We start from the raw sequence: 24,353 nt of genomic DNA on the forward strand, positions 1-24,353 counted from the left end.
TTGAAGGCTTAGATTATCCTGAGTGAAGTAAACTGGGCCATTCTCAATACGAAGACTGTGAATTCTCTCTGGGAGGATTGTTTCACGTCTGCTTATTACAAAACGTTTTTGGATCTCCTGGCTTCCCCCTTGGTCAAGGTATTCAATAGTGTTAAAGTGGGTGGGGATGTGCACCCCTCCTTCTTCTGTGCCTTGATTACTGTGATCCTGAAAGTGGGAGGGGAAGAACCTTACTCAATTTTTGGCCTATAGGCCTATCTCCCTCCTAATATAGATGCAAACATTGTACACAGGTCCTTGCATTGAGACTTGAGGTCCCAAAGCTGGTCCACCCTGATCAAGCAGGCTTTGTGCGGAATAGGCAAGGGGCGGACAATCTCAGAAATGCCTTGGACCTTCTGGCCTCCTGGGAAGCTGTGATTGAGGTAGCCCTGATACCCTCCTTGGACACCAAGAAGGCATTTGATTGGGTTAGCTGGTCTTTCATGAGAATGGTTTTGAGGGAGGTGAGTATGGGAGTGTGGATAGGCTGGATTTAGGCTTTATAATCGGCTCTCGCCACGAAAGTTCTTATCAGTGCCATGTAGTCAAGTCCTTTCCCCCTGTATATGGGTACTAGACTGGGCTACCCACTACTCCCTTGCTTTATGGACTAGTGATGGAAGAGTAGGCCTCTAGTGTATGGGTGGACTGGAACATTCAGGGTATTATCATCCAGGGAAAGGCTTACCAAATGGCCATTTGCTGACAATGCTTTGTTCTATGTGAGTAGGCTGAGGGAGTCTATTCGCACCTACTGAACAGCCTGTGGGAGTACTGTAGATTCTCAGGATTTTAGATAAGTCTCATTAAGTCAGTGGTATTTCCAACAGGGCTGTTGCCGGCGATGATGTGGCATATCTTCAGACACTTCCATTAGTGATTAGCGTATAGGTTTCAAATATTTGGGTTACAGATCCTCGAGATCTGATTAAGTTATTCAATGTGAAGTATTTGCCCCTTTTGTTTAGAGTTAGACAGGATTTGGAAAGGTGGGGCAGGATGCAATTGTCGTGGATGGCCAGGCTGAATTGTATTAAGTTGACTTTTCTCACAAAATTTCTATTTGTTTCAGGCGATATCCAGGGTGGTGCCAGATACTTTTCTTCAAACAATCCTGCATGCTCTCTTGCGATTCCTCTAGAAGGACGCACATATCAGGGTCACTTACAGTATACTCATCCTCGCTATAGGCAGAGGTGGGGAGGGGCTCCTGGATCTGTTTTGCTATTTAACTGGGAGACCCCAGCCCTTTAAGATGAGGTAGCAGTACCCTTGAGATGGATGGGGATGCGGAAGCTACTCAAACATCAATAATTGAAATGACTCAGGTAGTTGGCAAAAAGGTAACTGTTTTAATATTAATTATCTAAAACGGGGAGTACAACGGACATCAACGGACGTCTCAGCGTATGGTCTCTCAGTGCATCTTTAAAAACAGCATTCTTTTATAGAAAAAAATCGTAATTGATGTCAACCAATGTATTTACTATCGTCATCCTATGTGGCAAACTACAAAAACCTAGTGGCTATTGTGAAGGTTCTTAAGGAACATCTAATCATACGATCCATACTAGTCTGAGAGAGTGAACGAGATTGGTTTCTTAACAGGTGGGGCAACTACGCCCTCCCCTAAACAGGTCACTATGAACGTCACTAAATATACGACTTCCCATTGGTTACACAAACTATAGAAGCCTTAATCACGTGGCCCCCTATCATTGGTTGGCACTCTAACCTCTGTCAGAACCTTTCCACCTATGTTAGCAGCACGCAGGCTGGTAATTCCAGGTGCTTGTGAGCTAGTCTTAACCATAGCTTCCCACCAATTAGCATATTCATCTATCATCACCTAAGTGGTCTGCTGCCAATTAAGGCTTTGAACTTGTCCTTGTGAGTGTTCTTTTGCTCTGGAGAATTCAGGGCAGTGAAGGCACGCTCTGCCCTCGTGCATAGGTCTGGTCATCATGTTCGTCCAACTTCATACTTCCACGTGACGGAAGACCACAAAATCGAGCTCTAGTGCATTTAAAATACTATTTTCTAATAGACCTCTGACGTCTTCCTTGTTTTTGTCCATGTCTTCTGAACAGGAGTTTCATTCTTTCACACAATTTGTATGCAATGTCTGCTCACCCCAGCCTGATACGGCCTTGGCTTCTTGGGGCTCGTCCAGCCTTGCCTTTCTGAGTTTCACTCCTGTTAATTCATTCAATTGTTTTCAACTGCGACTCACTGGAAGAGAAGCCTTCCTTTTTTAGTCTAGCTCTGCTATAATACGTAGTGGAAACATACATTCTTTACTCACTTCAATATATGTATATGTTGGCGCATGCCACAATCTATTCACTATAAAGCTAGCCTCAAGAATACTTAGTCTGCTTGCGTTTCTTTGCATCTGTAGACGTGTAAAATAGCCTGATATCTTCATCGTTTCTGTAGCATAAGTTTCTTCATCTTGATCCCACGATGTCACTTATCTTTGATACTTTCTTGATGCCTTATAGAATATCTGCATCCTCTTTTCTCTGCACCTCCTCTATGTATATCAGCTTGATTCATGAGTGACAGTGTTGGTAGTGACATCACCATTCTTCCCTTCCATTCATTGGTCCTGCTTCTGGGTTTTCATTCAAATGGCCATCATACTGTCGTTTATGCAGGTATGGCTTTCTCAATGGGAACCTTGCTTGCAGGATTCTCCTTGGTATCGGTATTTTCACTGGTACCGCACGTGTCTCACACTCTGGTTCCCAACATATCGGCAATATGGGCGAAGTGTTTGAGGTGGGGGTACTTGGCTCCTCCTCTACACTCCACCCTCTGGGCAATTCATCGACTACTCTCCCATCAACCTTCATATCTAGACATCCTTGTATGAAGAAATGCTTCTTTGTGATCGATATCTTTTTGACTCCCTTCAGGCATCCAGTTGGTTTCACATGCTCATCCTTGCTCCAAGTCATAGGCATGCACTGTCCCAAATACTTCTTATGGTTCTTTGGATACAGGAACTTCGTTCCCTCAGGTGCATGGATGCTGACCTTCACAAAGACTGATTTCTTCTTCTGTCAAGTCTCTGGCCTTCCATCCTGATTCAACATCAATTATGATTGTCATCCCTATGGCTTTCTTCGCTGTCTTCTTGCATTGTGTGTTTATTATCTTGATCACACAAAATCCAAGCAATACCAACACGATCAGGGCTCCAAGGAACTTGAACATGTCTGCCATCCATTGTGGAACCCAAGAAAAGAGTGATCCAAACAAGCTGTCATCAGCAATTTCTTCTACTTCGTCTATTATCTGTTACGCTCACCTGACTCCCACGGAGGCGCTGGCCAGGATCGTGCTGCTGTGACCTCTTCTAAGGTGTTGCGCGGGGCTCAGAAGATGGACTGGACCGGACTCCCAACTCCTGCTTGTCCGGCTTACAAAAGTATCCTTCTGTAGGCGAGAATAAGGGATTAACTGTCTGCGGGGAATGCTACCAGCCTCCCCCTTTCCCCTCTCACCCTCCTCGAAACCCTTCTGTGTTTCCCGTGGCGTCTCACCTTAGGGTCTTGAAGGGCGAGCTCTCCTTCCTGCTTCTGATGCAGGGGCGCGTTGGTATCCAGTTACTTCACTGGATTCTTGGTTTTATGAGAACCAAACTTGCTTGGCTTCCAGGTAAGTTCCTTGAAAGGTTCCCCTTTTGTCCTTGCATCAATATGCTAATGTCAATGTCTTTTTCCCCATAGGGGCCGGGGTACGGAATGCCGGGGAAAAGGCACCGACCCGAGATGCGAGGTGCAATCCCTGTAGAAATCAGGTAAGTCTTGATGAGCGTTTTTGGGTAATGTCTTTTCATTCGCTCATTGACGCTAATGTCTTTTTCCCCATAGGGGCCAGGGTCCGGAAACGCCTGGATGCGGCGCGGACCCGAAATGAAAAGGGAATGACCCAACAGGTAAGTCTTAACATGGAGGTTTAGGTTTCCTCATTCCCTTCTCTCTCTCACCTTTGCTCTTGTCTTTTTCTCCCTAGGCGTGGAAGCGTGGCTGCGAATCCGGGTGATCGCTGCTGAACATGGAGGCGCCCTGTGAAGGTGAGTGGAATGCGGCGCTGCGGCGGTCGATGCGATGTGCTTTTAAATTAAGTGTCTTCCTTTGCAGGATCGTCGGCGAGCTGACTCCGGAATGCGGATCTTGCAGGTAAAGTCTTTTCCTTCTCCTATTCTCTCTTTCTCTTCCTTTGTAGGTGATCAGGATGCTGGCTGGCGTGGCAGAAGTCCGAATGCAGGAGCAAACACGGTGAGCGTCCAGCTGCTAGATGCAGAACAACGCGAAGCATGTGCTGCTCTTTGAGTGTGGTTTAAATAGCCTGTAAAGTAGTTCCAGGTATGTATCCTTCCACTCAGATATGTATTCTTCCTCAGACCACACCCGAGTGATAAAGTAGTCCAAAAGATAAAGTAGTCCCATTCAGTCCTCAAGAGGGCCTGGATGTAGCAGCACGGTCTGCTTCAGGTAAGTGCACATTAAAACACTTACACACATGTCTTGCTTTATGAGCCTGGCGCCTAAGGCGCCAGGACTGGGGTCCAGAATGAGCCTGGCGCCAAAGGCGCCAGGACTGCGTCCAAAAGGCCCCAACTTGGGCCTGCTGAGACGTCCTTGGGGAAAATGATGTCTGCCTCTGGGGTTGCTGGGCTGGGCCTGGCTCCTTGGAGGTAGGCATCATGACAGTACCGCCCCACAAGGCCTCTCCCAAGGTTGTTTCCTCCGGGGGTTTTGGCTTGTTCGGGAATCTACGGTGGAACCTTCGTATTAATCGAGGTGCGTGAATATGGTTACTAGGCTCCCACGATCTCTCATGAGGTCCATAACCCTTCCAGTCAACAAGATAGAAGAGTTTTGACTTTAACATTTTGGAGTCTAAATTGTCTTTCACTTCAAATTCTAATTCCCCATCAATTTGAATAGGATCTGGAGGCTTGGACAGTCGGGTTCCTGGTTGTACCGGTTTCAAAAGTGATGCGTGAAAAACGGGATGAATACGCATGTTGGAAGGCAAATCCAGTTTAAAGGCCACTGGGTTGATTATGGCTTTGATGGGGTAAGGCCCAATGAATCTGGGATTGAAAGTCCGTGGGCCCTTGAGAGATAAATGTCTAGTTGCTAGCCAAACCTGGTCTCCTACTTGGTAAGGAGGTGTTTTACTTCGGTGCAAATCAGCGTTTTCTTTGTACTTTTTCTTGGCTTGCTGTAAATGAGTTGTAGCTTCTTTGAAGGCTCGGGTTATTGTGGAATGCAGATGATTTACTGCGGGCATTTCCACGGTCAGAGGTGGATCTAGGTCAGAGGTTCGAGGATGGTGACCATACAAAGTATAAAAAGGAGTTTGACCGGTTCCGGAATGCATAGAATTGTTGTATGCATATTCTGCGATCCAAAGAATGTCTTTCCAATTGTACTCGGATTGGTGCAACATGCACCGAAGATATTGCTCGAGAGTCTGATTTGTCCTCTCGGTTTGTCCGTCGGTCTGGGGGTGGTGGCTGGTGGATAATCGCACATCTATTTGTGCTAGTTGGCAACACTTCCTCCAAAAATGGGAAATGAATTGACTTCCACGATCTGAGACTAGTACGGAAGGGAAACCATGTATTCGAACTATATTCTCCAGCAATTCCTTGGCCAGGCTGGAAGCTGAAGGCAATCCTTTTAGAGGGATAAAGTGGGCCATTTTGGAGAACAGATCCACGATTACTAGGATAGTGTTGTAACCACCACACGGAGGCAGGTCCGTAATGAAGTCCATAGACAAGGTGTGCCAAGGTGCCGGTGGAATCTTCAAGGGTTGAAGTAGGCCGGCTGGCCTGTTCCTTTGACCTTTATTTTGGGCGCAAACTCCGCAAGACATCACAAAAGACTTTATGTCTTTTCTCCAAGAAGGCCACCAGAATTGGCGTTTGATCTTTTCTTCCGTTTTAGCGATACCAGGGTGTCCTTCCATTAACGATTCATGATAATGAGCAATAACTAGTTCTTGCAATTCCTTACTTGGCAGAAATAACCGCTCTTGGAAATACGGTAAATTATCCTTAATGGTGAAGTGGGGACCCTTTTGAGTCCATTCCAGTAAGGCTGAAGGGTCAAAAAGTAGTTAGACTCGAGTTTCAACGTCCTCGATGGTTTGCAATGAAGTCAAACCTAAGATTCTTTGTTCAGGTATTAACGGCACAGGTTCTAAACACGAATTGGGTTCTTCCATGCCAATCCGGGATAAGGCGTCCGCTTTGCCATTCTTGCAGCCAGGGCGATAGGTAATTATAAAATCAAATTCTGCAAAGAATAAAGCCCATCGGAGTTGTCGTGAAGATTGGGCTTTGGCCGTCTTTAAATACTGCAAATTTCTGTGATCCGTAATTACAGTGATGGTGTGTCTTGCACCGAGGAGGTAATGACGCCAAGCCTTAAAAGCAGATTTAATGGCCAGTAACTTTTTGCCGGTAATTGCGTAATTAATTTCAGGAGCTGAGAATTTCCTGGACCAAAAGGCTACAGGGTGTAGCTGGTTAGTTTTCGGATCCCTTTGCGACAGGACAGCTCCCATGGCTAAACTGGATGCGTCAGTTTCAACAATATACGGGAGATCAGGACGCGGGTGCTTCAACACAGGTGCGGAAGTGAATTTGGTCTTTAGGTCTTGAAAGGCTTGTTCGGCCTCTGGAGTCCATTCAAAATGTTTATTCTTACGTAAAAGAGCAGTAATGGGTTGGACTATTCGTGAAAACTCCGGGATGAATCTTCGATAGAAGTTGGCAAAGCCAAGCATACTCTGAACCCCTTTCACTGAACAGGGAGATGGCCATTTGAGGATGGCGTCCACCTTTCGTGAATCCTTTCGAATTCCTTTAGGAGTCAGAACAAATCCGAGGAATTCAACCTCAGTGGTATCAAAGACACACTTTTCCAGCTTGGCAAATAGTTTGTGCTGGTGCCATTTCTCTAGAACTGCTCGAACATGTTTTCGATGATCTGACTCAGAAGATGAGTACACCAGGATGTCGTCGATGTATACGATGACACAAACATCGATAAGTTCTCGCAGAACATCGTTCATGAAGAATTGAAAAGCTGCAGGCGCGTTGCACAAACCGAAGGGCATAACCTGATATTCGAAGAGCCCGTATTTGGTGCAGAAAGCTGTCTTCCACTCGTCACCTTCTTTTATTCGCACTAGGTGATAAGCTCCCCGGAGATCTAACTTGGTGTATATACGAGCATCTTTTACTTGATCAAGAAGTTCAGGGATCAGAGGCAGGGGATAACGATTCTTTATCGTTATCTGATTTAAAGCGCGGTAGTCAATACAAGTTCTAAGGTCTCCTTTTTTAGGCACGAAGAACAAAGCGGAAGAGACGGGGACTTTGATGGGCGAATAAAGCCATTGGCAAGGTACTGATCCAAATACTGACGCAAATGCTGGTTTTCAGGTTCAGTGAGAGCATAAATCCTACTACACGGCGGTTGAGCATTGGGAACTAGATCGATCTGGCAATCGTAAGAACGATGAGGGGGTAGCGTGTTAGCCTGTTCTTTCTGAAAAACGTCCTGGTATTCAAGGTATTCTGCCGGTAGTTGAACAGTGGCGGGGGTTACTGTGGCTAAACCAATAGCTGGATTTCTAGGATAACAAGTGGGACCACAATCTGGAAAAGTTATTCTCTTTGCTTGCCAGTCTATTCGAGGATTGTGTGTTTCTAACCAAGGAATTCCGAGGATTACTTGAAATTGTGGAGCCTTGATTATATCAAACACTATTGCTTCCCGATGTCCATCCTGACTCACAAGTGTCACTTCTATGGTGGAATGCGTTACCGGCCCAGAGGCTATTTCGGTACCATCAACCGTAGTAATGACATCCTGGTTTATTTTTGGATGCAGAGGAAGGTTCATCCTGGAGGCCAATTCGCGGTCCACGTAGTTTCCGATAGCTCCGCTGTCGACGCATGCTTTGATGGCATGCAAACGTTGGGGCTTTTTTGGATCCACGAGCACCATTGGCAAGACAAAATGCGAGGTCAGAGAGTTCGTTTTCAAGCTCGGCAAGCGGACCTCTACGCTTGTCGAGCCAGGTCGTTTCCCGAAACAGTTTCCATTAAGTTGTTGTCAGAGGCACCAACCATCTTCCTAGGTGGTTTTACCGGACAATCACGAAGAAAGTGACCGGAAGCCCCGCAATAGAGGCATAGTTGCTTTTGTCGCCTTCTCTCGCGTTCCTTCTGAGTTAACGGCCCCTTAACTCCCCCTATTTGCATAGGTTCCGAAGCTTCGGTATTCCTGGGGTTTACGAGGGTTCTGATCGGTACTCGGGTTTCAAACTTGGACCGATCTGCTTTCCTATTCTGAAGTCTGTGATCCAGTTGTACCACAAAGTCAATATATTCTGCGCAGCCCTGGGGTGGATTCACTACTTGGGCCAGAATGTCTTTTAGCTCTCCGCGCAGACCCCGGTGAAATAAAGTGATCCTTTTATTTTCAGGCCAACCGGTTTCCACCACCAGTCTGTTAAAGGAGGCTATATAAGACAAAAGATCTTGACTACCTTGTCGTAGAGATAGCAGTTCGTTGTCAAGGGCCTGTCCCTGCGAGTGTCGAGCGAACAACCTTTCCATGCTGGCCTGAAAGCCCTGAAAATCCTGGAGAATTGGATCGTTCTGGTTCACCAAGGGAACAGACCAATCGGCAGCACAGCCACTTAGGTACGATAACACGAAGGCCACTTTGGTCCTATCATCAGAGAAGGCTCCTGGTCTGCATATAAAATGTAAGCGACATTGGTTCATAAAAATGGCATATTTCTTTGGGTCCCCCGCAAAACGTTCAGGCGGTGCTAAAGGCATGGATCCCGGCAGATTGATCTGAACAGGGTTACTCGAACCCAACGAAGTGGAAATTCCCCCGGGACTAGGTAAAGGAATTTGTCCAGCCTGACTCTGTAGCAATCGTTTGGCCAGGTCATCAGTTTGTTCCTTGGAGAGAATGAGTTCTCTTTTGAGGGCATTAGTTTCTTGGCGAGCTGAGTGTACCTCTGCCATTAATTCCCCCAACAGCTGGGCCAGCTGGTCTGTCTCAGAAGTCTCCATAGCGCCCGGGTGGGAAATTGTGGGTAGGCTTCGCGTTCTGTTACGCTCACCTGACTCCCACGGAGGCGCTGGCCAGGATTGTGCTGCTGTGACCTCTTCTAAGGTGTTGCGCGGGGTTCAGAAGATGGACTGGACCGGACTCCCAATTCCTGCTTGTCCGGCTTGCAAAAGTATCCTTCTGTAGGCGAGAATAAGGGATTAACTGTCTGCGGGGAATGCTACCAGCCTCCCCCTTTCCCCTCTCACCCTCCTCGAAACCCTTCTGTGTTTCCCGTGGCGTCTCACCTTAGGGTCTTGAAGGGCGAGCTCTCCTTCCTGCTTCTGATGCAGGGGCGCGTTGGTATCCAGTTACTTCACTGGATTCTTGGTTTTATGAGAACCAAACTTGCTTGGCTTCCAGGTAAGTTCCTTGAAAGGTTCCCCTTTTGTCCTTGCATCAATATGCTAATGTCAATGTCTTTTTCCCCATAGGGGCCGGGGTACGGAATGCCGGGGAAAAGGCACCGACCCGAGATGCGAGGTGCAATCCCTGTAGAAATCAGGTAAGTCTTGATGAGCGTTTTTGGGTAATGTCTTTTCATTCGCTCATTGACGCTAATGTCTTTTTCCCCATAGGAGCCGGGGTCCGGAAACGCCTGGATGCGGCGCGGACCCGAAATGAAAAGGGAATGACCCAACAGGTAAGTCTTAACATGGAGGTTTAGGTTTCCTCATTCCCTTCTCTCTCTCACCTTTGCTCTTGTCTTTTTCTCCCTAGGCGTGGAAGCGTGGCTGCGAATCCGGGTGATCGCTGCTGAACATGGAGGCGCCCTGTGAAGGTGAGTGGAATGCGGCGCTGCAGCGGTCGATGTGCTTTTAAATTAAGTGTCTTCCTTTGCAGGATCGTCGGCGAGCTGACTCCGGAATGCGGATCTTGCAGGTAAAGTCTTTTCCTTCTCCTATTCTCTCTTTCTCTTCCTTTGTAGGTGATCAGGATGCTGGCAGGCGTGGCAGAAGTCCGAATGCAGGAGCAAACACGGTGAGCGTCCAGCTGCTAGATGCAGAACAACGCGAAGCATGTGCTGCTCTTCGGGTGTGGTTTAAATAGCCTGTAAAGTAGTTCCAGGTATGTATCCTTCCACCCAGATATGTATTCTTCCTCAGACCACACCCGAGTGATAAAGTAGTCCAAAAGATAAAGTAGTCCCATTCAGTCCTCAAGAGGGCCTGGATGTAGCAGCACGGTCTGCTTCAGGTAAGTGCACATTAAAACACTTACACACATGTCTTGCTTTATGAGCCTGGCGCCTAAGGCGCCAGGACTGGGGTCCAGAATGAGCCTGGCGCCAAAGGCTTGGGCCTGCTGAGACGTCCTTGGGGAAAATGATGTCTGCCTCTGGGGTTGCTGGGCTGGGCCTGGCTCCTTGGAGGTAGGCATCATGACATCATCTTGGTGTGTAGTTTCGTCAGCATTTCTATGGCCTCTGTCAAGGTGCTATTCTCGTCATCATGAGAAGGTAAGAACTTGCAACATGATTCTCCGATTTTGGCACAAACACCACCATCCATAGCTGTAATCATGTCCACGACACATCTATTCTGAAGAGTCATCAGTCGTATGGCTCTCATCTCTTCTATGATAGCATTGAATCCCTTTATGGGAGTGTTGATTGTCTGCAGCACTTCCCATCTGTTAATCTGCAGCCATTTGGTATTTGCTCCAACCTAGATTCTCGGCATGAAGATCAATGTAAATACTGATGAAGTCTGGCTGAACACTCTGTGCTCATATGGAATGGAGTCAAAAGCTTCTATTGACTTGGCAGAGAAATAGTTCTCCCCCTTCATTCGATTAATCAGCTCCACAGATCTCCTCTTCCTCAGGTGAGCATCTGCTTTCGGGAAACTGTCAATGTTCAAATCACTTTTAGGAATCACCAACGCTGGAACATGAACATTCACTAGTGAGCATACTCCTCCCCAGTCTTTGGGTAACTTCATATACACTTTACATCCACAAGCCCAATAGTGATTTATGATCACTGCTGTCCCAATGTTCATTCCTTGTGGCTCAAAGATTCGACCACAGTTCTGATTGTCTCCAACCTTTCTTGTGCCATTGTTTCTGAAGCACAGCTTTGCACTCTCCAAAGGCACTATCTGCAAGGGTCCTCCTCTGTCTTTGACCAAGGTCAGTAGTTTGGCAAGTTACTACCATAAAGGCTTACACAGCATTTGTGCATTCTGAGTAGTTGGCTGGTAGTGACCCATTATTATCCAGTCTCTGCAGATCACTACACCTTCTTCCCAACCATCTGGTGATAACACTGTTCCCAAAATCTGCATCTGGCCTCTGTTTTTCCATTTAAAAATGTCTTCTGCAGATTTTCCTGGACTCTCAAGTCTTTTATTTACTTCCCTTATGATTTCAGCTCCTTTCACTTCAGGCTTTTCATATCTGATCACGTGATTCTTAGTATGATCTCTTAGCCTTGTCTTTGGATCTTGGACATATTCGTCTTCGTCTGGATATGTCCATTCATTTGGCCATTTGAGATAGGCTGTTCAACCCATGAACTGGCCTGTTGTACGACAGAATGTCAGGTGTGATATGCAATGTGCAGTCGGGACATCTATTTCAATAACTATGAAGATCTTGGACTTCCCTGTGCTGTAAGGCAGGAGTGCACGCACAAAGCATTCTTCCTTTTAGGTTCTTCTTCCCACTTCTTTCATATGCTGATACATATGTTATTGCCCAAGTGAGCTGTAATGTCCAGTTAATCATTTAGCTCATGATCATCCTTCCTAGCATTTCTCTTAGGTCTTGTTCTTCTCTTATGAGCCTCAATAATGATCTCATGAAACATGTCAGCATAACTCTTCCTTACCGGACCAATCATAGGAACATTTGTCAGTGGACTGGGTGTTTTTACATGTGCTACCTGTGTAGGTTTTCTCCTAGGAAATCTCTTCCTTTGTCCCTATTTTCAAGCCTGTTTCTGGTGCTCAAGAACAATCTCCACAACACTTTTTTATAAAGAAAGATATCTGGTAACATTCATCATAGACCCAGGCAATTTTACACCGTCTGCTGCAATAGGGATGATTACATAGGGTCTTCGTTGCTTAGTAGTTGTCACATCTGTACCCGTCTCTTACATAGGAGGATACACAGGAATCTGTACTCTATTTGGATCTAAATAGTAAGCATTGCATACTGTAAGTGAGAGCAGTATCACTATGAACAAAATGCAAGTGTAAATCACACATAAATAAGACCATTTATAACAATAGCTTCTTGCACATGGTGGACGTCTCTCATGATCTGCCATGATGATATTACTGTTGATGCTGCCCATTTTTACTCTTTTTAAGGAAGGAAAAAAATAAACTTCAATCAGGCAACATTATGTAATACACTGGAAGCTGCTGAGTCTGCTCCACAAGTTCTCTCGATCAACTTCAGCTGGCTGACTATACGATGATGAACAAACGTTCCCAGTGAAGACCACAAATTGGCCTTTTACCAGAGGACATGAAGATTCTCATTCAGCATGAAACAAAGTACTTTAATCCACAGACTCTAGGATCTCTTCCCTCGAAAGTCTCATTCAGTTCTCAGTGTTCTCTCAGAATAAAGGTTCACCTGCGTGATTATGTCTTAGTATTTCATTCAGTGCTGAATTATTCCTTGGATCCCTCAGGAACATTCGGACATCAGTTTGTCTTCCAACAAGATGTGGGCATTCATCAATCAGATAATAGAATACCAAGCTGACCAGTCGATGTGCATTATCCACTGATAAGGGAATTTGTGTTTTCCCCACTGTACTCAGGAAGCTGAAGGAGTTGCTCAATGATGGCTGCCAGCAATCTCTGCATGATTGGACCATTATTGGATCTTGCAGGAACAGATGAAAGGTAGTAGTTCTCCCCACAAGCGCAGGGTATGCCCAGAGAATAAACAAGAAAACTGCAAGAACAATCCGTGAAACGTTGTCATTGGGCACCACCATGGGCACCTACTGAAAAGATTCAGTGAGAAAGGAATCTGGGAACTGTCCCCTCTTCCAATCGTTGAAAATGAACCCCAAATCTGGCATGCTCTCCTTTATGATCAAGACTTAAACATGTCTCAGTCCAATGTCAACAAACCCCTGTGGCTCAAAAACAAATAGCTTCCCTTAACTCCTTTTTTAGTGACTGAAAAGAGTGTCCTGACAATAAGCCACAGTCCAATATATTCTTTGTCTGTTTATTCAACAGCTTCTGCGTCCTTCTTCCTCATCATAGACCTAGTCTGCACGTGCTGTGGTTCTTCACCTGATGCTTGCTTCTGACAAGGGTGGGGGTGAAGGTGCTTCTCCAGCATAGAATTTCACTTCTCTGAGAAATATCCAAGCGCGTCTGCCTTGCACCATGACTGCAGACAGTGTCACGTCTTCCACTACGAAAGGGCTGTTAAAACGTGGCTCGTGCCACTTGCTTGTGAAATTGCAGATTAGGATCGAATCACCGGGGAAAAGTTTGGGAAGACATTGTTTTTCAACTCCGTTTGTTGTATCAACTCCTTCTGTGTTCTGAGCTGACCCACACCCCTTTCGCTTGAGCTGATCTGACATGACAGAGATACTTGACGTCATGCATGTTAAGTAATCACGTAACTCCTTTCCTAACAATTCTGCTATTGTCTGGGCATCACTTCTAGTTCTAGATGGAGGTGTGAGAGGTGTCCTCATTCGCCTCCCTGTCACTATTTCATGGGGGTAATATGTGGTCTGAACCTGGTTGATTTCTCAAAGCATACAATGCAAGTAGTAGACAATGCAAGCATCCTGTCTTTAAGGTAAGCTTCAATTTGGCTATTCTCTCTTTTAGCAAGCCGTTGAGTCCCTCACAGACCCCGTTCGCTTACAGGTAATATGCCGCTGAAAACTTGTGCTTTATAATAACCAACAAGCTTATTTGTTCCAAGACTTCATTAACAACATGAGGGCCATTATCTGATCTCAGTACTTCACATATTCCCCATCTAGGAAATACTTCTCATACTAGAAACTTTGGTGCACAGGTGGAGTCTGGGTGTGTACACGAATCAGCCTCAATCCACCTCGAAAAGAGACACACCACTACAATCATATATCTGTGTCCATTACATACTTGCAGCATGTTGACATAGTCGATATACAAATGCTGAAAATGACCATTAGGTCTTGGAATAATTGTGCGCAGTGTGTGCCCAGCAGTACACATTTGATATACGATCCAATTTACTACATAAAATGCAACATGTTCTACTATGTTTGGAATAAACCAATCCTCTACAATAGTTGTGGTGAGGCTCTCTCTAGTAATGTGCGCAAGGTAGTGTAGCTGTTCCAACGCCAACCTTAATAAGACTGCAGGCATCACCGGTTTACCAGTGCTGTCTTGTCACCACAATGCTTCAGAGGGGTTTAAAGAACACCCGCTCTGCATCCACGAATCTTTCTCATCTTGAGGCGGTTCCCCTTGAATCTCTACCAACTGAGTCCTAGACAAATTATTATAACACTCAGACACACTCATCACCACCATGCTTTCATTCACACCAGGCATATCAAACAACATAATAATATCTGAACATGCAATTTGTTTTGCTTCCTCATATGCCTTTTGATTTCCAGATTAGATAAAGTCTGCTCTTTTAGTGTGTGCTGCACATTTAACTACTGTGATGGCTACTGGAAGTTGCAGTGCTTTAATAAGTCTGTCCAATAAGGCTGTGTGCTGCACTGGAGTGCCATCCGCTCGTAGGTAGGTCCTCCTTTTCCAACGTGCGAGTCTGTTGTCCACTGTAGATGTCACATAGTCGGAGTCACTGTACACTGTTACTTCCTGGTCTGCGTGTCTCTCGAGCACGACATTCAATGCCACTAATTCTGCAGCCTGTGCTGAAAAGTGAGATGGTAGTCGTACACTTATCAATGCTTCAAACTCTCCATTGGCCATGTGCTTTACCACAGTGGCCCCTGTATAACTTTGTCCATCATTTTGATCGATTCTAAAAGAAACATCAACAAAAAGAACCTCCCCAGCTGCCAACGCATTTTCCTTCACCCTTGAGAGTTCATCATAGAAGTCATCATAGTTCGAGCAATCATGTGCATGCTCGTCCTCTGCCAGTGGTTCGGCTACAAACATGGCAGGATTCACTATTTTGCATCAGACTATTTTAATTGCTGGATTCAATATGACTACCTCATAGGCAGAAGCTCTTTGAGAAGTCAATGTGCCTTTAGGTTTTTCCAAAATAGCAAACAATACATGTTCAACAAATAACGTCATGGAACACCCCATTACTATGCTAGCAGCCTTCTCAATGGCAAGAGAACCACATTTGGGTACAAGTACCTTGCATATTACAGTGGGATTCTAGACCCAGTAATGAGGGGTCACTTTTCTTGTGAACAGTCTTTGGCAGCCGCCGCACTTGCCATTGTTTCTGAAGCACAGCTTTGCACTATCCAAATGCACTATCTGGGGGTACTTGGCTCCTTCTCTACACTATTACAACTTGAATGATGGTGGACCACCTAAATCCCAATCCGTCCAAACAATAGGTTGACATAGAAACGCTATATCGGTCCTTGTATCCCAATTGGCTAGGTCTCCCACAGAATAGAATCCCTAAAAAAGTCTTGGAGCATCCTGTTCTTTTGCAGGTCTGACAAATGCTTAAAAATCCCACTGGATCTGTAGGGCAAGTTCTATAGTTTACATACTCGACCTAAGAGAAAATCGCTTGCCCCATGGTCATGAGTGCTGAAATGTTTACCAGTGCTTTCTGTAAAATGGAGCATGTCACCATAAGCACACTTCATATTTGGTGCAATGTTGCCACTGAAATGTCAGCCATGAACAGTGAAACTCTTATTTGACATTTACTGCAAACATGTTTGTTCGCAGTAAATGTCAAATAAGTTTCAAAAATCCCATGCTCACTCGCCAGCAAGGTCCAGTACTATGCACATGGGGATGTTTGTGGTTATTTCATAAAGGAAATTGTCAAATTCGATCCTATAGAAATAATCACATACATGACCCCTGCCTGCTATGCCCCCCCACCGCTATTCTTATAAACATACCTCTTGCTCCTTACTTGCCACTGTGCGGCCATGCCTCTGTCCCTGCAATTCGAGTTCTGCTTCCTCATTGAGAGGCAGAACTTCCTCTGCAGGAACCCCCTGTTTTAAAAATCTTTCTTCATCCCCCGCTGTACTTGTTATGGAAGTGGGCGACACTCCCGCCACCCCCAAATTCCCTTAATGTCAAAGAATGAGAGCAGGGGACACCCCAGCAAACCCCGGTCTCCTCTTCTTTGAAATTTTGAGTCTTCATTTATTTTTTCACTGCCGAATTTGCCATTTTGTTTCATGCGTTTTTTTTCTTTCTTCCTACAAGCTTTTCCCCTATACCTGCACGTGGTACATTCCCTTCATAAAATCTCCTCGCCAATGCGAGGGGGCTACTAGATTTTGGCAAGCCCCGTATTGGTTCTGTGGAGTGTGTAGAAGGAAGGAAGAACTACACAATGGCTCACGTCCTGGCCCTCACTGCTTAGTTGCATATGGGCACCTCTGTTGCGAGTGCTTATCAATGAGTCCTTGGGGTTCCAAAGGCTGTATGAGACTGGTTTGGAGAAGCAGGAGAACTGTGCGATGGGTGACCTTTTCTATATTCCGTTACATAAAGTTAAAAGGAGCGCTCGTTGACTCAAGATGGGGAGTTCACTGCCTTTGAAAAGAATCCTTCTTGGCAGGGTGGAAACGCGGTGGCTGGTGTCCAGTATTTGTAAGGTGGTGTAGTTAGCTAAACAGCCTGGAGATCCTAAGGCTAGAGCACAGTGGAGAAGAGACCTTGAGATGGACATTTCAGATTCACTCTGGCCCAGAATATGCCAAAAGCTGTCCCAGTGTATGGGTTCCCTGCAGTATAGATGGTAGGTGGCCAAACTAGTGCATTGGGGGCATTTCTCCTCAAATAAACTGGCAAAGATGCATCTTGGAGTGAACCCGAATTGTTGGAAGTGTCCAGAAAGGGGCAGACGTCTGGCAATTTTGGTGGAACTGTGAGGAGATACAAAAGTTTTGGATGAAGTTTATGCTCTGAACAAGAGAATTGGATGGAATCCAGAGGTTGTTCTCTCCCTTGCTCATATTACTGTGAGTTACTGAAGAGGGGGTGAAGGGAGCTTATTATGAACCATATGTCTCATACCCTGTTGATAGCCACTAGAAGTTGTGTTGTGCAGCAATGGAAGAGGGCACTGGCCCCCACGAAAATAGAGTGGTTCCAGAGGAAGAGAGAGATATATTCTATGGAGTACCTTACGTACCTCATCGATGAGTCCAGATGTAATATAGAGTGGTGACTTCTGTTCGTTCATAAATATGGAAAGAAATCCTGTTAGTTAAGGCTGCTTTCAGCTTGATTGTTAGAGTTATGCAGTGAATTAATGTTTGTGAGATACAGTACCTATAAGACGAAGGGAGGGGCAGTGGGAGTGGGGAGGGAAAGGAGAAGGATGGTGGGTTTGGGTTCAAGGGGCAGAAATTCCTGCAAAGCTAATGCTTTGGTGCATCATTGTTTTGTTTATGACTCCTCAGTTTTTTCTTCACCCTTAAAAGCAAATACAGATTTAATTTGAAAATAAAATTGCATATTAAATCTTCGTTGGGTGCATTAAAATAGTATTCGATTTCTTTAAATTCGGAAATTTAGGGCAGCGAACTGAGAAGTGTAATAACTGTATTAGGATCCCCACATTGTTAATTTCGAGACAGTAGGCCTGATTGGGGGTCTGACGGTAAGTCTGCCGGTGATACCGGCGGCTTGCCACCAGACCCAAAAATAATATCCTGCACCTGACTTCCCGGTAACGCCAGGGTATTACGACCCCGGCGGCCGTGAAGTCAGGTGCCGGTAATTTTGTTAAGTCCCCTTTCCCATGACGTCCCATAGGACTCCATGGGAATGGGGAAAACGGATGCACCAGCACCATTAATAACGGTGCCGGTGCTTCCGTGAAACTCTGCGGGCGGGTACTGTTCTGCCCGCCAGGGTCAGACCTGGCGGGACGGCACCCACCTGTAGAGTTGCACTGTGCTGGTCTGGAAATACCAGTGCCGGTAGGATTACCGGACCGGCACAGTCATAATGAGGCCCAGAATGATGCCTTTGAAATCATTTTAATAAGCTCCAGAAATCAAATCCAGCACTTCCATTCTGGTGTTCAAGATCACTACTACAGATTCATCAAATGTGCAAGTACACGGACAGGCCATTATAGTGGATTGGGTGGGGTATCTATCGCCTGGGCACATGGTCTCTTTTTGACACAGAGTCAATGGCACTCCGCTCCATCAGGTCAGAACGCAAGGTGCCATCCTGAACAGGCTCTCATTATTCCTAATTGGAAGATAACAGCAGATCCATATGAGTGAGATGAAAAAGGGCCACTGGGGTCGATCTATACAGCACACTCTGTAACATCTGCAAGGAGTAACTGGATCCTCTAGAGTTGGGGCTGTGGTTCACCTCCACCAAGATGCTCATGATACTCTGTCTGAGGGTGTTGTTGCCAGCTGGCATTCATCATCTCAGGGAATACCGCTGTGTAAGAGAGTTCAGTTTGACATTGCACTCCATCAAACTGAAGCCCCAACAATTGGATTTTTGGCTATTCACTCCTCATTGTTTGCCTCTCTGTCCTGTTTAAGCAAACCCCGCTGATTTCACTGTGGATCATTTGCACCCTAGTTACATAGTCCCACTATCTCCGTTTCATTCTTGGTTCGGCCCCAAATCTGACAGGCCACATGGCCAAAATAGCCCACACTTACTGTCTTCAATCGGCCCTTATATGACAGATTACCAGCGCATCCCTCTCTGATTTTCGGTCCATAGACCAATCCCTGGACATATGTAGACTAGATGGAGGGAATGCCTTGTTAGTGGGCTCCCTGTTTCCGCTCTAGGCCCTCTAAAATCCGTCCTCCACTCTAATGCACACTTCAGATCATACTTCAATATGAGGGCCAAGATATTTGAAATATTGCACCAATTGTTTTTTCACTTCAATTACTTCCCCTACACTTTGGTTCTCAATCTGTTTGCCGGTACAACTTGTAAGCCTCAAACCTGTGCCAGCTGGTGTACCTGCCAGAGAAACTTTGAATCTCAGGAGGGAGACTATTTACTTAGAGTAGGGTCTCTTGGTACTGGTCATTCCAAGATTAGGGAGACTCCTGAAAGCATATCTTTTTTACTTCGACATTTCAGCCATGTGATGAAAACGATTTATTATTTATATAGTGCTTTAGCCAAAGCTCTATATGTAGAATATATTTGCGTGGAATTATCACCCAACCGAAGTTGGTACTCCTTTATCGATCTCAGATGGATGAAAGTCTGAATTGACCTTGCTGGTATTCAAACATGTGACCTGCAGATTGCACATAGATTACAGCAGTGAGCGCTCAACTCGCTGAGCTATCTTACAGTTTAAAGGCAGTTAGCTTTTTTTTTCCTCTCATTACTTTTCCTTTTTTTTTTTCGTACAGCAACTGACTGTAATTTTCTCATCAGAAATGTATTCTGATTTCCGGGGTGTTTATTGTTGGCTATGTTTTCAACAATCCCAAGCACACTTAAATAATTTTTCAACATGTTTCAGACCTCAGCGTATATTGATGCTCAATCTATCAACTATCGAAATCCAGATCCATTGTCATTTCAGCAAGTATTGAAAAAATCCAATGGACTGAAATATCTTCATATAGTAATGCCCAGAACATGGTCCAATCTGCTACATTTTCAGGAGAACCACAACACTTCAACACAAATATAGACAATTTGGTAGAACTGTTCCGTTTGATCATATTTGCATCTGGACAAAACAATGCTATTTCATACAAAATTATACAAACATAAAACATTTGCAAAAGGGTGGAAGAGGCTGCTGAAGGAAAATGTCAGTGATTAAAAAAGAAAGCACCCCTCCATGGCAAAGTCCATGCCCCACCCTAAGTGATTATGCTTTGGACATCGAAGACTCAAAACGTACAGCTATCCCCTTTTTCTACAAAGAAGCCCCCCCCCCCGACCCCCGCCTCCATGGGCACCTGAGACACCTGCCTAATGTCCTTTCCAACTGGATTTCTACCACCGTGTGTTGATGCATTGGCATGATTTTATTGAATAACAAGCTTCCTGTTGTAAAAACAAATTGTTTGCGTTGATATATGCCCAATATCTGCTCTAAATGTGTTTCTATCTCAGTGTTTTGAGGCATTGACACGCTTTACTGAATCACAAGTTGCTTGTCGAAAACACAAATGACATATGTATTTTGAAATACATTCACAAAAAAATATTTTGAATTAAACCTAAGTTGAAAAACTTTACATATGAGTAAGTAATATGTGGTTTTCACCAACAAGATTGTTGTTTCTAACAATGGCTGCTCCAATTGTAAGGGCACCCAAAAGGGTTTTGATACCAGTTTTGCACTTAAATCATTGATGCATTTTTTGAACCTTAGAGGGAAGGACAATCGCCGAGTCACAGTTCTATTCATAAGGGACAAGAAGAAGATATCCAAACTAGCCAGGACATTGACTTAAGCAGTTCTTGTGTCATGATAGAACCTTTGGTTTAATTACTGCTGAACCTTATGAATTTGGGGAAACTGAAAGAAAGCTGACACAGAGCAAAAAGAGGAGTGGTAATAGGAGAACTATCACTGTGGAAATTGCACTGGCAGATGGAGAGGCTAACATAAGGTGAAATTCACAGGAGAGCGTGGATGCTAGAGTTCCACTTGCAAGCAGTATTCCCTGCAAACGCTTGACAAGATCTTCCCAGCCTTGAAGTTACACCATGGAAACCATTGCTAACACCATTCTATGTTCTGCAAAAGTAGCAAGGACTTGTGGTGCCAAACCAGGAACCTACAGAGGCCCAATATGGAGCCATCAGGCGGGGAGGACTCCCACCTGGCATTAAGATGGCCACCAGGCCCTATTACAGCTCACAGGGCTGTGGAAATTCAGCGGGAGGAGCAAAAGACCTAATCATAGTAAAAAAAGATGCGAGAGCCTCATGCAATTGAACAATAATCCCAGCCTTTCAGAAGTGATGGGTGAAGGCTGGTTAATCAGTTGGGCCTATTGAAAGCCCCACAAACAAGAGGTAAGGGGAGAAGGGGAAGCAGATAGGAACAGAAGAGGGCAGAGGTAGGCAAAGGAAAGCAGAAAGAAACTCAGGGAAGTAGCAAGAGAATGAGTGGTCATGGTGCCCGCATGGCAGGCCACATTGGCCATACAGCTGTTTTTCAAAGCTAAATGAAGGTCTAAGAGTTGGACCCCACAGGAATCTTGGGAAGGGCTTGCTGGTGTGAAGGGCACCCGTTCACACAATATCCCTTATTGAGAGTGAAAAGGCCACCCTAATACTTATTATTTAGAGTGAAAAGGGCACGATATTCCTTGACCGTGGGAAGGACACTATATCCCTTAGAAGAGAGAGGCGCACAGCCCTTTGTTAATCGCAAGGGCACTATATTAGTGACTTGGGGTATGATAACCTAAAATCAGGAAGAAATGGGCCTTGCACATTTCTCCTCTTTGGATTACAAATTATGGGCTGGTGCCATATCATTGTAAAGCTGATGAGTAGCAAAGAAGCGGCTCAGAACAATATCCCTGTGCATGTGAGCCAAGAAGCCGCTGTGACCCTATGACTGTTGGTGGAACCAAGAAGTAAGTGACTGAGAACTATATCCCTGATACTGTAAAGACTCAAGATCCTGGGTGAGAGCTTATACTTTGAGCCATAGGTTTCCCTTGTGTTTAGAACCATCCCAAGGAAGAAGATCTTTCTTTTTTAGGTAAGGGTGCTGTTGTAGTGCTTCTTGCAAAGCAGTTCTCAGGATGTCCTTCCTAGCAGATGCCAGACTAGGCTCTGCTGACTACATGCTGATTCATTGATGCAGTGCAGTTCTGAACATCTCTCACTTAGATAAATCCCTTTTTAGTACAATGAAAACAGTGTAGCACTATTTATTTACCTGTGATAAGAAATACTATTTGGGTTTTGGGAAATATCTCACTAAATGCATTGCTGTGTGATGCTGAGGGAACATGAGAGGTGGCGTAATTGTCAGGTTGTTGACTTAGAAGCTCTTGGGTTTTATTTTTGACTAATTAAGAGTAAACGACTCTTGAAGTGACATGTGAATATTCATGGAGCATCCCTTCAAAAGGTTTATGGGCTGCACATTTTTAAAGATCAATTGAGGCTGGTCGAACTCCAACAAGCTTCCTCCACTTTCTGACATTTACAGCCTCCTTGAGGTCCCCCTGCAGCCTCTAGTTCTAGCTGCACACTATTGAATTTCACAATTTGTGGCTGCTGTGGCCAACCCATCAATGTCACTCAAGGAGTGAGGTGATATTTTTCTTGGACACAGCCCATCTATATTCTTTTCTATTGCTAGTGTGAGTAGGTTGGACTGCTTATGTTAGTATTAATAAAGAGGTTTTCAACTTTCTAGTGTGATCTGGCCAAGTATAAAAAGTAATAAAATTGAAACATGTATACAAAGGTTCTGCCAGGGATGTGTGACATGTCTTAGAACAATTTGAGGGGGTTGCAGTCCATCTTCCTTCCTAGGAATCTGTCCTGCTTCTACCTGAAGCATTTTCGGCCAAATGAACACATAATTTGAACGTTCAGGGAACCTTGAAACACTCAAAATGTAGGTGATTTAAGTTTCCCTTGAACTAGTAGTTCTATGAAGTGTATCTATAACCATGTCTTGTCCACATGATCTCAATATTGTATAGGTCTGAGGTGGATAACAATGTCCCTCTTTATATGGTATTGCTCATTCTCTGAATAGTTTTGAAAATGTTTCAGCCAGTGAAGGAGGTTCTACTGTGACCATTGTGGCTTCCATGGCTTGCATGTACCCATTCAGCCATTACAAGCCAGTGCATCACATGAGTGAAGCCATGTTTCTGAGACATGCAGATGTATAATTACGAATGTATGATGTCTCACTCTGCCAGGTATGTTTTTGGGCATTGAAGATGTTACATCCTGATGTCTTATGATGGGTACAATGCTGCTGGTTTATGAGAAGGGTTCCCTTTTCAGGAGATGGGAATACCCATTGGCTGTCAGAGTTCAACTCCCTAAGTCTCTGTGGCCTTTATTTCTGTATGTGTCAATTGTAAGTGTAGCATTTTGATCCCATACCGGTCTTTCCTAGATCACTTATTTCTATTCCGTCATTTTATGTTTATGAATTGATGTGGATCTTCTATAAATTGAGATTCCACTTCATGATTCTAGGGAAGTTCTTGTATTATGGACTGATCTTGTGGAAATTATAGGATATTATCTTAATGTTAGAAATGTTGGTCTTCTCTAGACGGGTTGATGCCTTGCTATTGAGTCCTGCTAGTATTTGGTCAGATTGATATCCAAAATAAGACATTTTCATTGTTCTTGTTTGGACATGTTCTGTGGCAATTTTGAATATGCTGTAGTGTGGTTTCTCACACAGAATATGTATATCCATGGATGGCTTTCTGCCTCTAATTGCCATTTGCAGGCCATCACATTTGGGAGTAGTTACAAATATTGTTTTTCATGTTGTCCTTTTTATTCCTACCCCCTGGCACTTCTCCCCTTCCGTCTTCCCTGCACTTGCGCAATCTCAATGACACAAGGCCTAGTAAGATCGTTATTTTGTCCTCCCTTGTTTCCCCCTCCTAGTCTTGTCGCGCCTAGAAACACTTGTATAAAGGCACGTTATAAATGCCACATCATATCATATCATATATATCAATTGTTTGTGTGTTTTCCTTGTGCATGGGTTCCTGTCACCTTCTTCCATTATCCCTGTACTGCTATCTTGAAGTGTTATGGTCCCAATGCATGGGTTTACATTGACAGTTCTTCCACGTCCACTGATGTATTGGTGGTCTAGCTGTGGCATAGCTGATCTTTTAATTGTGATCATGTATTGGGAGTTGATGTTCAATATTTGTCGCTGCTCTGGATATCCTCATTCTATTAGGATTGTGATGAGAAAGTAGGACATTGTATCCAGTGCTCCAGATAAGATATAACACTTTTTTAAAAAATT

The 24,353-nt window shown here is 44.7% G+C and overlaps 1 protein-coding gene across 1 annotated transcript in view; it reads left to right on the forward strand.

Moving 5' to 3' along the window:
• The window catches only part of MYO3B (myosin IIIB), a 3,387,754-nt gene that overhangs the window by 113,442 nt on the left and 3,249,959 nt on the right, over positions 1–24,353 (forward strand). The window lies entirely within an intron of this gene.

The sequence above is a fragment of the Ambystoma mexicanum genome, chromosome 9, assembly GCF_040938575.1.
Source record: "Ambystoma mexicanum isolate Mex_15411 chromosome 9, UKY_AmexF1_1, whole genome shotgun sequence".
In the NCBI taxonomy this organism is placed as follows: Eukaryota; Metazoa; Chordata; class Amphibia; order Caudata; family Ambystomatidae; genus Ambystoma; species Ambystoma mexicanum.